General features: G+C 36.1%; 1 protein-coding gene across 6 annotated transcripts in view; it reads right to left on the reverse strand.

Moving 5' to 3' along the window:
• The window catches only part of SRGAP2 (SLIT-ROBO Rho GTPase activating protein 2), a 202,974-nt gene that overhangs the window by 154,418 nt on the left and 29,839 nt on the right, over nucleotides 1-18,717 (reverse strand). The window lies entirely within an intron of this gene.

Below are 18,717 nucleotides of genomic sequence, written 5' to 3' on the forward strand. Positions count from 1 at the left end.
TTTTTTATTAGCACAGCTGACAAGGGTCCATAATTCAATAAAGTACAGCTTGCACGTGCAAGATGTCTGTCCAGCTTTCCCCAACTTAATGACCATCATATACTTCTTAGGATTGAGGAAACTGGTATCTCAGTAGATTTGGAGAGATTCAAGTTAGGGACTCTCAGTTAATCTCATTCTCTAGCATCTGAGTAAAACAATTTCAAGAACAATGTGACGCTTTTAAAAAGCTGCTTTCAGTTAAGGTAAAATAGCTTAATATAAAGGAATGTCAATGTTCACCATACAGACCTGTATAGGTTTCATTTCTTTCCTGAACTCATAATAATAACAACTATTTAAGCTAAATTAATGATTAACTTTTCCTTGTTGTAACTAACCATGACAGACCTACATTTGAGTGTCCTAAAGTATGAGAAGATGGCTTTAACATGGGTTATTACAGAAACTTTTCTGTCAGGTTTGTACCCAGCATATGGTCAAGCATTATATATAGAACAGTTTCATCTCACATTTGTTTCAATTCTTTTTTTATGCTCAGCACTAAGGCACAAAATATCAAATGCATTCTGCCTATCAGAGGCACAGGTCATTGCAAAGACTTCTCTTGACTGAAAACTACACTAAGAGTCATTTATTCATGATCTGGAAACATGGCCTGGCATAACAAGAGTACTACAACTCTGCATTTTGAGTGTTAGAATGGTGGTGAACCCTTTAGGAATTTTCCTCTTCATATTTACAAAGGGCTTTTTAAAACTCTCATTTTAATCTGATCTGTGTTAGAAAGACGCAACTAATCAGTTCCATCACAATAGCTGGTTAGCAGAAATCAATTACTACAATCTGTATCATACCCCTGAATGCATCAGATCCCACTTCTGCAGGGCTATTCTGATGAGCTCAGCTGAGCAAAGAAGAAGAAAGATACCTAGCAGAAAAGTAGAAATAATGACACTGCACAAATGAAAATATTGGACAACTCACTTTTCTGGCTCTCTTGCGAGCATTCTTTAGTAAATGGGAAAAAATCTTGCCATTAAGCCATTAGATATAACAATTGCTATTACGTTTAGTTTGTGACTCCATAGCATCCTGAGAGCCTTTCTTTTTTAATAAGTAATTATTAAGTAAGCATAAAGGATTTTTAAAATGTACATGCAGCCAGATAAAATGCTAATAGTTTAAAAGTATCTGAAAAGCATGACATCCAGGGTTGTAATCAATCAGATCAAATAAGTACATTGATTGCCATACAAAGAAAAGGGAACAGAAAGGCAATGTGCCAAACCTATCACAACTTGTTATGTCAGCAATTAAAAGAGCTTTCATTTGCTTTCATTGTACAATAGCTTTACCCTCAATTTGGATATTGTTTATTCAACCTGAACACAACACATCCAATCATATTCCCAACAGATAACTGGAACTATAATAGGGTTCTTTTCAGACAAGTAGTTATGGTTATCTATGGAAAGATAACCGCAAGTCACTACCAAAACTCTGTTCTTGTTGCCATGGCAACTAACTCTTTTCTCCCTGAGTCTGTTCAGGTTTCCTGCATCCACAGAATCTACTTTGATTTAATAAAATTGTGCACTTCTTGGTGCTCTCTGAGCTGGTTGTTTTCTTGTAGACATTTCATTAGTGATAGCCAGTGTAGGTTTGCTCCCTGCTTTCGTACAATAGCTTGCCCTGCCAGTGTTGGGAAACTTCCTGGTGCATATAGTGGAACAGACCATGAATTATTGATGTCAAATATGCAAGTTAAACTTAGAAAAATAGTTGTGCCAAGCAAGATTTGACCTAGAGGGCATACAATTAGAATACATACTCAATAAAAGGAACAAGATATTTAACAAGGAATACATTTGTTTTTGCTGACTAAAGCAAGGTCTTTAATTCTGTTCATTATACCAGATTGTAACATATTATATTAAGGCTGCTGGGTGTGCCATAATTTATTCTTCTTCTGAGGAACTTTTTATAATGAACAAGAAGCTACTGTAAATTGTTGAGTTTAGAATCACAGAGTAATATGGAATAGGTAATGAGACCAGAATATATATTGTTTCTCTGTCCAATTTATACATAAATATATTATAAGAATGAAAGAACTAGAAAACAGCTGGAATCAAAATTGAGGGCTGAAACACTAACAATATGAAATACATAGGTGATAATACTTCGTTAGGCAAAGTAAAAAAGGTGTCAAAGATCTTGCTATAAAAGTAAGAAATAAAAGGTAAATTCTGCTTATCTTACAGGTAGGCCTTCACTTAAGTTCACAATTGAGCCCCAAATTTCTATTGCTAAGAAAGACATTTGTTAAAATGAGTTTTGCTCCATTTTACAACCATAACCATTTTCTTGCCACAATTGTTAGGTGAATCACTGCACTTGTTAAGCTAGTAACACAGTTAACTGAATCTGACTTCGTCATTGACTTTGTCAGAAAGTCGCAAAAGATGATCACAAGCAAAAAGTGATCACAAGACCCCAGGACACTGCAATTGTCATAAATATGAGTCAGTCCCCACATATCTAAATTTTAATCATAAGACCGGGATGCAGCAATGGTCGTAAGTGTAAAAAATGGTCATGTCACTTTTTTCAGTGTCGTTGTAACTTCGAAATGGTCACTAAACAAACTGTTGTAAGTCAAGCACTACCTGTATTTTGTTGCAGCTAGTTCCGCTATCAAATTGTTCTTCCATTCAACAGGAATGCTTTTTCCTATAATTTAAGAGCATAATTCCATTTTCTGCATCCTGGAATAGGCCTTGACTTTTCAATATGACATTCCTTCAGGTACTTTGAAAGTGCTAACAGATCCCTGTTACCCTTTCTCAAGGCTAATGTAAGAAAGAAACATTTAAGGAACTGGGTAAGATTGAGTTTCCAGACTCTTGATAGTTTTCTTCATGTTTATTTTAATGAAAGGTAATCTTTACAGAATACATGATAAAATATGCCAACCTAAATTTGCTGCTTTCAGTACTTTCTCATTAGAACTATTAAAGAATTCTAGAATGTGGAAACTCCTGCTTAGCAGGAACATAACAGGAAGAGTGGGCAGACACACCTCTTGTCCATAGCTTATGGACAAACCCATCATTGAAATAATTATAACTTACTCAAACTATACAGTTATTAGGTGTTATTAGATGTTGGAGCAATTTATTTGCCTTCCTGCTGCAATGTTGTGCTTAAGACAAAACCAATACCAGATAATCAAAGTTGTTGCAATAATTATATACCACACTTTATTTTTAGGAATAGGAGAGGACCTTAGTGCTGTCACTAATAGTTAACACAATCCAGGCATGCCTTATTATTAGTAGCATTTTGACACCAATTTCTGCTAAAAAGCTATTAAATTGATATCACATTTAACATTTTAATTAAAAAAATTAATTTATTTGAGTAAAAAGCTCTTTGTAAAAAGATCTTATTTAATAAAATAAATTTATGTATATATAAAATAAATAGTAAAATAAATTTAGTTATACAGTATAAAATTTAGTTATGCAGTACAAAACCAGAAGTTGTGAATTTTCCAACACTGAAAGTTTTTAAGAAAAGATTGGACAACCATTTGTCTGAAATGGTATAGGGTTTCCTGCCTGAGCAGGGGGTTGGGTTAGAAGACCCCCCAAGTCCCTTCCAACTCTGCTATTCTAAATAGAGTACATCACACAATTTGGAAACAGTACATGAGAAAATATTTTCCTTTCTGTGAGGAAATCAGATTTGTGCATATACAGTCGTGGGTGTGAGCTTTGTTGCAGAGCAAAAGAACAAAACAGAATCAGAATTAGATAGGAAATCCCTTAAACAGCCAAGTTCTAAGCCAGGGATATGGACAAATTGAGCCAACATGAATCCCAAATGTTTTGGGTACAGCCCTAGAACCTTTAAAAATGGTTCAAGTCAGGTTAGTAACTACACAGTCTCTTATACACAATCTGATAATTTGTTATATTCTGAGACAGCCTCAGTCAATAGTAGCAGCTAGCCAACCTTGACTGATCATGAAAACAAGACACAATTACTATTTGACTGGAAAACCAAACCTACTTCTCAAAAGAAGAGCTAGACTAAGAAGTTGAAAAACATCTTGAAAAAAATCTGTGATGAACTACTTTTTGTTGAAAAAAAACCCTACATGTCCATGTCCATCTAGGGAGTTGTAATCTTTTCTGTTTAACCAATTTTGGCAGTGTGTATTTTAAGGAGGGAAACGCTAACTTTTTTTCCTACTCAGTTGTCAATCAGTTTTCCTACAATCAGTTGTCCCTATTTTCCCCTTCTACCCCTGTTGTCATCCTCTGTCAAAGGGCATTTCTTTAATATGTCCTTTTTAAAATATATATTCATTTTTTTTAATGTTAACTTTTGTACGCATATTGCACTGTATAATTTTTTTACCATAGCTTCTAGTTTACATGAAAGTCATACAGTAGTTCTGCTGATTTGCTTTTTCTCAGCTAAGTTCCTGAAACAGCCAGCCAAAGTTCTGAACATTGATCAATGTGTCATCAGGCATCGTTCCAGGAAACAGTTATGTGGATTTCTTTTGAAGCAGTACAGCTGTAGAGCACGGTTGTGTTATACTTCAGATTCAATTCTATAAAGGTATTTTAGAATGCACAGAACTGTAAATACACCACCTACCTGCAACCCTTTAAAGCAGTTAACTCTTTTCTTGGGGTCATGCAGAATCTACAAAAGACTGTCACGGTATATATTTGGAAGCAAATCTGAAGAACTGAGAAGTCTTATTGTAAAATAGTATTGTATAGAAAATTACACTGCATTTAAATTTCTAGGAAATATTTAATTATTTTTATTGGCAGATTATGCACTTTATTTTATTGGTATATCATGCTCTTATTCATTTCCCAGTAAATTAAAATATAGATTTTAATAGAAATTCAAATGAAGTATTTGTCTTATATTTCATCCTTGACAAGTTTACTATATACATCAAACCTTTCCTTAGCCCTGGCAATGAATCCACAGTGATTTTTTTCCAGTGAATAAAGTTCCTCTGTTTAACTGTTTTTAAATATATAATTATCTCATTAGTTTTAACCAAGAGGAGAGCCACATCTTTCTTTAATATATGACCTTACTAGCACTGAAAGCTACTTCATATCTACAATTATTTTAAAATAAGATGTCCATAATGAAGTCAGATTTTCTACCATACCTACGAAAGGCCAGAGTTATCTGCAGCTTCCTATTACCAATTTTGCATTGATTATTCTCAGAAAAATTCATAGAACAGTTGTTTCTTCCTACAGTAATGTACACTTCACAAATTAGACACAGACACCATTCACTTGTTTCAATGTAGGCAAATCAAAACATAACTGAATTAACACGTAGAAGATTCAAGCACTAACAAGAATTTAATGGAAAAGACAAAAACAAAAAAGTGACCATGAATCAATCCGCTTAAAGGAATACTTTTGAATTCTAAACCAAAAACTCTTTATCTTCATCAGACACATTTCAGGTTTTCTAAAAGCTTTTGAATTCCATTTTGTATTTTAATTCCTTTCTATTTTATTACTGTTTTGAGAAAATTAAAGATGGAACTGATTCTAAGAAACAGAAATAAAGTGTATGCCACAGGCTCTCGTACTGTAATCTCCACAGGTATGAATCAGGAATCATTTAAGACACATTTACGGACTATGAGCTGCCAAAAAATTTTTAAAAATGAAATAAATTTCATTATGTCATACATTACAAATCATTTTTGTTAAATAAAAATAAGCTGGCCATATGGCATTGGGAATGGGGAGAACTTTTAAAAAATGAGAATAACAAGAGCAATCTGAAATTCTTGGAGACAGAATAGTTTTTGGTGGTAGCCAACTCCTTCTACAGCAAAGATCAGGTATCATATTTAGAAAAGCATTCTATTGTGCTTCATCTGTTTATTTCATCACCACCCCCAGGAACCTGGCCTAGTGAGTGATTATGAATCACCTTTAGCCAGTACAACCAATGAAGACAACTATAGTTAACATATTTAGAAAACAAGCTGAGAGGGGCTGAACCAAGGGACAAGACTCACATAAGACTGTAGGGCAGTGGTGGCAAACTAGATTTCTTCCAGGGGTGGATCAGAATTGTAGTTCTCTGCGGGCTGGAGGGAACGGGGGGGGGGAGATGTTACAGACACCTCCTGCAGCACCCTGCTAGCCAAAATGGAGTGCGGGGGGGGGGGAACACACAGCCCCCTCTGCCCCGTTTTCAGTCTGAACAGCCTCCTGCAGCACTTTGCCAGCCAAAATGGGCCATATGGAGGCCTCACGCCCCACCCCACCCCCAGCCCATTTTGGCCAACAGAGGCACCATGGGCCAGTCCTTCGATGTTTCCAGGCTGGCACATACACAAAAAAACACATTTTGGTGAATAAAATAATACATAACCAGAAAGGAAGTACAAAGGAATAACCTTTTGGATTACAAGGCATCTCAAACTGAATAAAAATGGAGAGGTGCTGCTTTGTTAAAGGTATAATGCGCATAATGTATTTCCCCTTAATACATGAAACTCATTGAAAAAACAATAAGACTTTAAAGTAATAGAGAATGAAATATGAAGCAGCAAAAAAAAAAAAAGCCTTGCCAAAAAAACCTCCTCAGTATAGACCAGACGCTTTAGTTGCTTCAGAGATATAGAAACATAATTTATTTAATTCCTTTTTTCTTTTTTAATTTTTATTAATAATAAAAAGAAAAAACAAAACCAACATAAATACATAAAATAACATACAAAACTAACAAACATCGATTCAGTCCAATGACTGACTCTTAGAAGTTACTATAACGGTGGAGTATTTTCCATTTTTGTATTTATATTAATGTCTATAATCATCTATTGAACATAATTTATTTAATTCCAATAAATTTGAATTAGTTCATCTAGTTGTGTTTCCTGTCTGGTTTACCTGGGAGGGCTGACACGATGTGACCAGCTGGGAAGACCAGCATATTCCAGTACATGGAAACATGTTAAAGCAGCATTAGGGGCATGATGTCAGGTGGTACTTTCAACATGAACAATCCCATTATAAAGTTATATGCTGATACAGGCAGTCCTTGACTTATGACCACAACTGAGCCCAAAATTTCCACTGCTAAGCAAGACAGTTGTTAAGTGAATTTTACCCCATTTAATGACCTTTTTTGCCAAAGTTGTTAAGTGAATCATTGCAGTTAAGTGAATAATGCAGTCATTAAGCAAATCCAGCTTCCGCCATTGGCTTTGCTTGTCGGAAGCCAGCTGTGAAGGTTGCAAATGGTGATCACATGGCCTCAGGATAGTGCAACTGTCATAAGTAAATGCCAATTGCCAAGCACCCAAATTCTAATCATGTGACCGAGATGCTGTAATGGTCGTAAGTGTGAAAAATGGTCATAAGTCATTTTTCAGTGCTATTGTAACTTAGAACGGTCACTAAACAAATGGTTGTAAGTCAAGTACTACCTATACTTGGTATTTACCATGAGCTGCTTTGGATGCCATGGGAACATAAAAATAAACAAAATGGTGAAAACTGGAATTTTGGGGTCCCCAAAGGGAGATACCTGCTTGCAGTTCTCCAAGAATTTTCCCTGTAAAATCTTTGTTCACCTAGGAGACGGCATATCCTTTGACTTTTATGCAACAACATGAAACCAAAGTATCCACAATCATCTAACTACCACAAATAATACTTGCCTATCAAGCACATAAAAATATATGGCTCCCAAATGAGAAAAGATAATATCCAGATAAAAACACCAGTTTTTTTTTTTAGTTTTTTTTGTTTTTTTGTGGGATGCAAGGGAGGAATTAATGGCAAAAACAAGTTGGTGGTTCTTTACTTTCATGAGATCATATATCACAACTGACTGTTAGCCAAAAAGCAAGAATTGCTCTTTGTTTCTCACAAAAGACAACATGAGATGTTAAATCAAGTCCCTCCCTGTATTCTCATTATATAAAAAAAAAACCTTTTCAATAGCAATTCCTGGTTTCTCCTTTTCTCGTCTTTCAAGAGGATTTTAAAAAGATTCTTCACAAGACAATATTGAAATAAAACTCTGACCACAATTTTTAAGAGTTTCACATATAATGTCCTTGTTTTCCCATCTTAACTATACAATCACATCCCAGGACCTCAATGTAAAGTATGTATCCTCATAGTTCACTATGTAATATTTTTAAACCAATCACTTTGAATAATTAAGGAATCAGAAATGTAAAAGGGATTTGCTATGAAGGGTAAAAAATAGATCAAGTTTGCCCTTATTGAACAGGAAGAAGAAAATGAAACAGAAATAAGCCTAAACATTGCAAAAAGAAACCACTCATTTCCCTCCATTTAATACAAGAGAAAGCATGATTCTTATTTCTCTCCTCCATTTAGTACAATAGTGCATGATTCTGCTTACAAATAATTTTAAAAATGGTATATTACAACATGACTCAGATTATTACCATCTGGAAGAAACATTGGGGCCCAAGAGGCTTACAAATATTTTAAAGGCTTTAAAAAGACTGGTTTCTAGACAGTCTCAAATTAAAAAGAGAGGTGGAGAGGAGTGATCCACATAGCTTCTGTGAGGTGGCCAGAAAAATCTTTAAAGCAGACAAAATATAGGAATTGTGTATCCCTAAGGATGAACTGTTAACCAATTTTTAGAAATTTCAGCATTTTCAGACATGCAGTCTTTAGAAAATAATGGCTATGGAGTTACCTAAAGCCCTATGGTATATCTCTCAGGCAGAATGCCTATTAAGCCAAAAAATAAACACCAACAGCTATTGGGAATGTAATTTATATGGAAGCATGTAACCACAGAAAGAGAGAAAAAGAGACAGGAGATGGAGAAAAAAAGGTACTCAGCCGGATGCAGCTTCAAGTCTATTTGTAATAAAAATACAAAATGATCAGGGACTTACATTTCCAAAACAGACATTACCCTTCTGTATTTTAGAGAGAGAGAGATTTTAGACCCCCAATGTCCAGAGTTTTGTCTGTAGATTATAAACTCCTTCCAAAACTGTAATCTACAAAAACAGTAACTTTTTCATGTATTGTAAAATCCTTCTTATACACAGTAAGTTGTATTTTTCTTTGTTTTGATTTGACTGCAATTCCAGATAATGTATTATCAAGTTTATCTTATCCAATGTGATAGAAAAATTATTTGAAAGTGATAAGGATTTCAAACAACCAATATTTACTACAACTCTTCTATTCTTATTTTACTCTTATCTTAGCAGTGGGATCCTAGCAGTGGGATTTACTCTGTACTATTGCTAGTTCAGAAATGGTGTCTTCTGCTTCAGGCTCAAAATCAGAAATCATTCCATCTTCAAAAGCAAGACATAATTTGTACCCAACTCATTTATATTATCTGAAGCATTCCAGCTGGTTGACTAATGAAAAAAGTTATTAAAATAATTAGGCAATGTGCTTCATAGCCGCCTCATCACCATTGCATAAGTGATGACCTCATTTGATTTGTCTCTATTACCCAGTTCTCTCCTTCCTAGAATTTCCAACATCATTTTTTAAACAAATGTTGAATTTCACAATTTTTTCACGCTGCTCTTTAACCCACAATTTTTCTATTCTTTCATTATAACTAAGTTTTAAACAGTTGTTCCAAAATTTCATGATGATTTGTCCGGCCAAGAAAAGATGCAAAGGAATGAGCTAGCAGGACAAACATTCTCCGTCAGTTATTCTAGAAAAGTGCATAACTGCTTCAATTTCTATATGATAAGCAAAAAACCAAATTCTTCTGAATTCAGAAAAAAAATCCCAACCTGCCCAGATTCTAAGAGAGAGAAAAAGACAGTTAAAATAAGCTACCCTAAAAGGAGGTTATAGTCACCCTGCACAAAGGTGTGATATTGTTCTAAAGGATAAGTAAATATTTAGATTGCATTTGTAAATTTTATTTTGGGATGACAATAATAAAAAGTACTAATCTTCTGAGACTTCTGCTCCATTAATATGTTTATGGCCTTCAAACATCCTGTTCATAAAGTATTTGGTCTGCATTCATTGATCTAAAGTTAATATATTTAGTCTAATCAATAACTAAGAAAATACAGTACAGACGGTTATATTTTCTCACATCTAGCCATTTTTAAAATTTGTCTTACACAAAAGATTCAGTGCAAGAAGAACTACAGGTATCCTTGATTTACAGTCACAATTGGGATTGGAATCTTAGTTGTTGAGCAAAGCGGTTGTTAAGCAAGATGCCATGACTGTTTCACTCAATGACCACAATTCCAGATCTCCCAGTTGTAGTCATTAAGTGACCATGTGGGTCATTAATTGAATGGAGCAAAACAGGAATGGAGCTGTAATCTTCAGGATCTGAGCTCTGTTTCTCCACCTCACTGGAGGAGTCCAGCTCCCTTCTGCACGCAGAGGGAAACTACTTTGAAAGGCTGCAGAAACAGAGCTCATATCTTTAGGAGCTGACCTCCATTTTTGCAGTCCTTCCAATAAGTTTCCATCCCTTCGGCAGGCAGCTTTTTCACTCTCAAAGGGGGGATCTCAGCTTCATGCTCCCTCTCCATGCTGGGAGACAGGCAGCCCTTTTGCTCTCTTTTGCAACCTTTCCTACCAGTTTCCTCACTGATTTTCTGTAGAGGTTAACAAGGAAGATAGCAAATGGCAATCAGAAGACTGTAGGGTGCTTGGTAATTGGTCATAAGTGCAAACAGATTGCCAAACACCTAGATCACAATCATGTGACCAAAGAGACACATTTTACATCAGATGAAAGTGCTTTACAGGCCATAAAATACTCTTCCCAAGGCCACTGTACTTTCAAACAGTAGTCATAAATTGAGGATTATCTGTACACGCTGCCATGTTTCAGGAAACAAAAAATAGCATTGACTATGGTGCTATTCTGCCTGTCAAAAACAACATAATGGAGCATGAAAAATCAACTTGTTTCCATCATTGGATTGTTCAAACTAGAATCACATAATTATTAGTCATGGTCAAAAAGTTCATCAGTAAATGTATTCATCAGAAGGAAAGGAAATAGCAAAGCTGATAATGTGGATTCTCAATGGGCAGGAAATTTCTAAAACCAAAGGAATAAAGTCATGTTCATGAAATAAGAGCCCAGTAGAGAAAAACTGGCTTGTAACGACAGCGGCAATAATAATAGCAGCATGGTCAATTTATGGAGAAGGTAATGAATGGTTACAGTTTTAACAAAATGAATGGAGTAATTTTAACACAATTCAGGAAACACAGAAATATCTCTTTTTTTACTTTAAGTCAGTACTGCCTCCAGTTTTTTTAATCACCCAGTTCCTTGGTGGGGTTAAACACCACTTCTAGCATAACATTATACTTAGCCCTCATTTAGAGATATTTTAAACTTTCAGAATTGAATTCTCAGCACAATAGGGTTGGAAGTCAGAAAAGAGAATGGATGTAGCAAGTTTATATCTCATTCTCCAATTTTAACATGCTAATTTTGAATTTCAATTCCAAATATTCATTTTGATATATTATATAATCCTCCTGGGATATGATTTGCAAATGCAAATAATTCAACTATTCAGGTATTTATATACTTTCCTTCATTCTACTCAAATTTTCTTGTTTACACAAACCATAGTTTGCTCATTTAAATATAATGGCAACTTAATTTGTATGGGAAAATTAATGAGCAAAGCAACTAGAGCATGTTAAACCTAGAAGAGTTGCCAAGTTGGTCATCATCTGAAAATTCAGTTAGGTCTACAATTACAGGATTGAGATTTTGAGTTGTGTTACTGAAATTTCCCAGACTCACATTCTGTTGAAACCTAGATGGGAAGAAAAAATCGTATATTAGACCAAGCTGAAGTCACCAGACCAATAGGTATCACTGGCTAGATAATTAACTAAATTAAATTAAACTAGTGAAATTCCTACGATAGAAAATGAAAGGAAAAATACAACATGATTCTGAGAACCAATTTGGTGTAACGGTTAAGACTTCAGGTTAGAAATCAAGAAACTGTGAATTCTAATCTCACTCTAGGGCACAAAGCCACCTGGGTATCTTGGGCCAGTACTTTCTCTAACCCCTATGAAAAAAGCAATAAAAAACCTCTTCTGAAAAAAAACTTGCCAAGAAAACTGCAGGAACTTGTCCAGGCAGTCTCTGAGAACTGGACACAACTGCATAGAAAGGAGAGAAACATGATTCCAGGAGGCTTATTATCAGCTGCTCAGAGTTGCCTGAACTGTGAGTTGGATGACAAATAAACTTGATAAATAAAAATAAGCAAAATAAATTATGTTATTCTCACTTTTTATATCCTGCATCTGTGTAATAGCAGAATTTCAGTGGAACTTGTTTACTTGCTAGATGTTGTACTTCTGTTTATGTGACTTAAAACAGTCTGATTCAGTTATTTGCCTTCATAGTCCCACTGCTCTGAAGGAGGCTAAGAACAATTTTAGCAATAGGAAACACTTGACCCCAACAGATGATGAATCAGTCTGGCCATTCTAAGAAGAGATCAAGAGGATTTAAATTTCCCTTTGACTTCCACATTGCATTTCTATTTTAAATCTAGGAATCTTCAACTTGCCCAGGACTACTACCCATCTAGTCTGCCTGCCAAGATTTCAAAAAAAAAACAAAACAAAGCTATGGATAAACATGAAGCAGATATCAAATCAACCTTCCCATCAACTGTTTTAGTGAAATCATGCCTGTTAGAGAGATCTGGATCTTAATACCTGAAAGCAGATCTTAACAGATGCACTGCCTAATTGTGGACTCTGAATACAATTCACCGTATTGAGGGATAAGTTTGCTGTAATATATACAATAACTATGAATATATCTTTATTTTTAAAAGGCAAGTGTTCACTGCTACTTTATAATAACAATTATTCTGTTGTTCTGCCTCTTCACAACTTTCTTTATAATCCAAGGTTATAATAAAATAAACTAGATTCTAAATAACAGGTAGACCTGAGTAAAACATATCCTCTCCCTGATGGTTTCAGAGTGCAATGCAGTAGCTGCACATTTGATTCCCATTATTGTGATCTAATAATAGAACTGCAGAGCCAACAAAATTAAGCTCTATCTGAAACACTGTGCTTTCTCACTATGCATATTGCTATCTGAGGACTATTTTAACCTGCATGACCGGCAAGGTTGTCCTTCAGTTTCACTAAAGAAAGCTAACCAAATTGCCAACTTTGGTTAGTTGGCAATTGCCCCAGCTCTCTGGAACCAGTTATCTCCTGAGGTCCGGACCATCTCTACCGTATTGGCCTTCCAAAAAGCGGTGAAGACCTGGCTTTTCCGGCTGGCCTGGGGCCGTTGATCTCGCTCTTGTGATCTGGCGAGATCCGGCCATGAATGGTGTGAATGAGTTTTTAATGTTTTTAATGTTTTTTTAATTTTTCAATGTCTTCTTATAATGATTTTTTAAATGTATTGTGAGTTGCCCTGAGTCTTCGGAGAGGGGCGGCATATAAATTTAATTAATTAAATGAATTAAATTAAATTAAACTTGGAGAACGATTCCACAAATTTGCAATAGATACAAACAAAACTAATGCTACCTTTTGAAGACCACCCAGATTTGGTAGACAATGCTTCACTTACATATAAAGATTACCAAATGCATAGTCTTAAATCAGGAATAATTATCAAAAGTCACAGAATTTTAAGTGGTCTCCAAACCTCCTCCAATCGCTGAAAATCGACACCATGATTTCCTGCTGGAATAGAATGGAATGGAATATAGAATATTATTTATTGGCCAAGTGTGATTGGACACAGAAGGAATTTGTCTCCGGTGCATAAGTTCTCAATTTACATACCAACAACAAGCTGATATAATTATAAAATACCAATAGGAGAAGGTAATAGGAAAGGTGAGAGGGATATTGAAGCAGGAAACACATAATAGATTACTATATTCCTTTAAAACAGGGATGTCAAACTCAAGGCCCAGGGGCCAGATCTGGCCTGTGGGGTGCTTGGGGTGCTTAGGGGCCAGATCTGGCCTGTGGGCCACCCTGGAAACAGCAAAGGACTGGCCCGCGGCCCGGGCAGCCCTCGCGAGCTCTGTTTTGATTGGCAGAGGGTTGCAGGAGGCTGTTGCAGCCGAAAATGGAGCTTGAATTCTGTTTTCGCTGACAGAGCACTCGGGAATGATCACAGGTGCCCCCGACACAAGTGACATCAAGTTGGTCACGCCCATCCTGGCTACGCCCAACCCGGCCTCCCAAGGTCAAACACAACCCTGATGCGGCCCTCAATGAAATCGAGTTTGATACCCCTGCTTTAAAGAGACTTACAGCAGCTTTTTTTTTAAAAAAAAAAATCCCCCTTTCCCACCTCATGTCTGAAAAATTCAGAAACAGACCAAATTTCCTGGTCTTGATACTTTCACTGCTCTGCCAACTAAGGCACTTTTAAAAAAAGTGATATCATAGCACCAAAAAAATCCCGTTTTATTCAGTAAACTGCATCCAAATTCACGGACAACTACATTATAGCTTATGAAATTAATGAGATTAGATAACATCATCATCATCAACTTAAGTTTCACAGATCTAAACATGGCAGGCTCAAAGTACAACAAAACTTGCATCTAAATCAGTTTTACACTAGGCGAGATATAACTGCAGTGACATATTAAAGATGCAAATAAAATGAAACAAAAGAATATCTGGCTACCACTATATATAACATATATTTAATTTTTTGATATATTTTTGACCTCACCATAATGGAAAAAATAGTAAATTCCCACAGTTAGGCATTTAAAAATAAAGCAAATGGAAAAAAAAATCACTTAGAAGTATATGTTATAATGGTCCTATATTATCACAGCATAAATAATTAGGAAGGATTAGGTTACTCAGCCCACAATCAACTTATTTTTCTTCTTTATTTAAAGCATTTACTCTCCTTTCCTGGCAAGAAGGCACTCAGAGTGGCTTACATAAGATCAATGAGACAATCTCTGCATGTGGACTTAAAAACATAACACAACAGCAACAATACTTAAAACTACACAGTAATTCAAAATGGCCGGCCATGATGGAAATGCATAGTATTGGGGAAAAAATGGTCTTGCATTTCTTCCTGCAACAAGAAGGCAGAGGAGATAACTGCATACCTAGGCTAAGTTCCCAACTGATATGAAGAAATGAGGTAGGTAAAATGAGGACCCAGTTTGTGGGGGCAATAAGCTGACTTTGTATAAAATATACAAAAGTATGAAGGCTATTGCTTAACGCATTGTAAGCCGCCCTGAGTCTCCGGAGAAGGGCGGCATATAAATCAAAAAATTTTTTAAAAAATGCTTCATTCAAATGCAGAAGGTTTAAATCCATTCCTTCACAGAGCATTTCCCATTTTCTCTTCTCCAAAGTTCATCCCATCCCAAGTTTAGGGGGTCTTTGGAACCTTTATCACATATGGTCCAAGTGACCTTCAGAAGGAAATGTTGCACCTCCCCACAAGAAGAAACAACCTGCAGAATCGCCTCTAGTTGTAAGATAGAGCTGGATATTCTTACCTATGGCTGCCTAATCAAAGTCTAATGATTTTGCTGTCATCATAATAAAATTTCCGTTCTATACTGTCAGAGTTCACCCCTAAAGTGGGACAAGAGAATACTTGCATGCTACTTGAAATCCCCCTTTCTCACAAATATAATTTTGTTACAAATGGAGGCAATTATACATGTCCCAAGATAATGTTGCAGGATCCAATCCGGGTCGGTTACTGGGACCAGAGGATTAGTTGTCCAAGCTTTCAGACTTGTGCTGGAGACCATCCTCAGGGAACTTCTCTGAACTAGAATGTGTGCTTTGGGATTTTCTATCGGTAGTATTTAGCATAAAATGTAGTATAAAAGAAGAATGGATTACTTAACAGGACAGTACATGGACACAATATTCCATTACAACATTCTTTCCATGCAAATAACAGTCCTCCCAAAGCAGCTTGGTTGGCTGAGGTAGTCATATTGATTGAAGAGGAATGTATTAATCAAACTTTCCACTGCCTGTTTATGTTTACACATGAGGGAGTGGGGAAGATGAACTATGAACCTCCAAAATGAAATATTTGAATTTCCATATCCATATTACAGGAATGAGGGAGCGAGATTGTGTGTGTGTGTGTGTGCGTGTGTGTGTGTGTAGCATGACTTATAGCAAGAAGGTTTTGGGTACAGTAGTCCATGTGCAATTTAAGGCTCAATTTCATGTATATTAACAATAGAAACATTCCATCTGAACCCAAGGCAAACTTAGAGTACAGGTTTGAGCACTAAAGCAAATAATAATCTCAAAATTCAGATCACTTACTGTGAAGGATGCACAGGCTTTTGCAGAAATCCCTAGGTTAATAAATAAGCCATGGTAAGTAGAGTAATACCTACAGTGAAAGAAAATGAAATGCCTGCCTTTGATTTCTGGATTTTCCAGAAATAGGACTTGGCAATATTCCCAACAAAGCAGGACAGGAGATGATCTTCAGGATGCTTATGAGAGTGAGAAGCCATGGGGAAGAAAGAGGAAAGACAATTACAACATACAATACCTCTCCACTTTTAGAACAAAACTAGGAGTTGCAGTTAATATTTTGTAGATGCACAGTGGCTTTAGCGAGAGAAAAGACTATACAAGTTCTTTTTCGTGGGCTAGCTGTGTTAAGCTGGTGCTTGCACATTTAAAAATCTGTATTTGTCAGGAGGGGCACAAAATCAAATTGCCTCCGTTTTCAGCAACTTCCCAATATAAACATATCTAAGGGAAGGGAGGAAAAACACAAGCAAATTAAAACTGAGTCTTATTAAAGAAACCCATTCTTCTGTTTTTTTTTTCTGGCATCAATCTCACCTTTGTCGACATCCACATTTATAGCAAACCATCAAGCTTCGTTTAACAAGCACACTCAAACAAATGAAGAGCACTTAAATAAAGAGGACACAATAGCAATCCTCGAGTGCTTTGATTCTGATGACATTTCTTGTTCTGTTAGAATTCCACAAAACCTTCCCCCCCCCCGGCCCCCCTGAATGAAAAGATGCATTAAGTGTCACACTTCTGTGAGAAGCCCAGGGTAAACATCCTAGTCCAGGTTTTGCAAGGGGGTGGGCAGGCATCTGAATAACACCCACAACTGATGCCACACTATGTGGCGGCCTACTAGTGCTTTTAAAATGAAAGGCAGTTTCTATTTTTAGTTTGGTATATCACATAGAATACGAAGCCAGAATTCTAGGATAACATTACTATTCATGAGTAAATATGCTAATGTACTTGTTCTAAGTATTTGTTTCTGGTCCCCACCCACCTACCCACCTGGCACCTCTTTAAGCCAGAACAACAAAGCCTACTAAGAACAAAAGTGTAAGTATTAAGTCTACACTGGGACTCTTGTCTTTAAATCTGAACCAGGAATTTGGAATAGAAGATTTAGGATTTATATTCATCATGGGCTTAGATCTAAGCACAATACAAGACTCAATTGTTGACTTCCATGTGAAATAGAGCTGGGGAGGGGGGTGGGGAAGCAGGTGCAACCCTAACCTTTTTTATCAATGTAAGTTCATGGAAGTGTTTGTTCAATGATTCCTCAAATAAAACTTGGTTTGAACACAATAATTTTCTTTCTCTGCCCTTTTTTTCAATCTTTGTTATTTCATCCATGGTGGTGCAGCAGTTAGAATGCAGTACTGCAGGCTAATTCTGCCAACTGTCGACAGTTCAATTCTCACCAGCTCAAGGTTGACTCATCCTTCCAAGGTCGGTAAAATGAGAATTGTTGAGGGCAATATGGTGATTCTGTAAACCGCTTAGAGAGGGTTGTAAAGCACTGTGAAGCAGTATATAAGTCTTTTGCTATTCTATCAGAAACTTCTGTTCAAAATAATTTGCATATTCTGATACACCAATAAGCTTCAATCCCTTACCTCACAATATCACTTCACTCTTTCCCCATCTATTTTTGCTGTTTATAACACCCCTTTCCTGATCTCTGCTCCTCCAACTTTACTATCAACTTAAAATCTATCTCTTGACCTATGCATTCTTCCTTGTTGCACTGTTTTCATGACACTCCCCCATAAGATTTGTTTTCATGACACTCCCCCGTAAGAAAAATACATTCTTAAAAGTACTTTTACTGGCATACTTGTGTCCTGAAGTCAAGCTCAACATAAAGGAGTCTCTGCCTTATATCTACTCAAATCTAATTTTTTTACATGTTTCACCTTCAACTGCATTATAAGTGACAACTAAACTTCGTATAACAAACTTTTTTTAAATAAAACAAAATTTAAAGCTCATTAAAACTTTAAAAATATGCATACAGTGCAAAAATGATTTATTAAAGCAGAAGTATTTAATAAATAACTTTACATTGGAAAGATATGCAAAAATGGATGAACTTTTTCTATCTCCCAATTCTGTAGTATTTCATGAAATCTAACAGTCATTCAGTGAACAATGCCCACTCTTATAGAATAACAGAGTTGGAAGGGACCTTGGAGGTCTTTTAGTCCAACCCCTGCTTAGGCAGGAAACCTTCCACCACTTCAGACAGGTGGTTATCCAATATCTTCTTATAAACTTCCAGTGTTGGAGCATTCACAACTTCTGGAAGCAGGTTTTTCCACTGATT

Source organism: Pantherophis guttatus, chromosome 3 (genome assembly GCF_059756535.1).
Source record: "Pantherophis guttatus breed Tessera chromosome 3, ASM5975653v1, whole genome shotgun sequence".
In the NCBI taxonomy this organism is placed as follows: Eukaryota; Metazoa; Chordata; class Lepidosauria; order Squamata; family Colubridae; genus Pantherophis; species Pantherophis guttatus.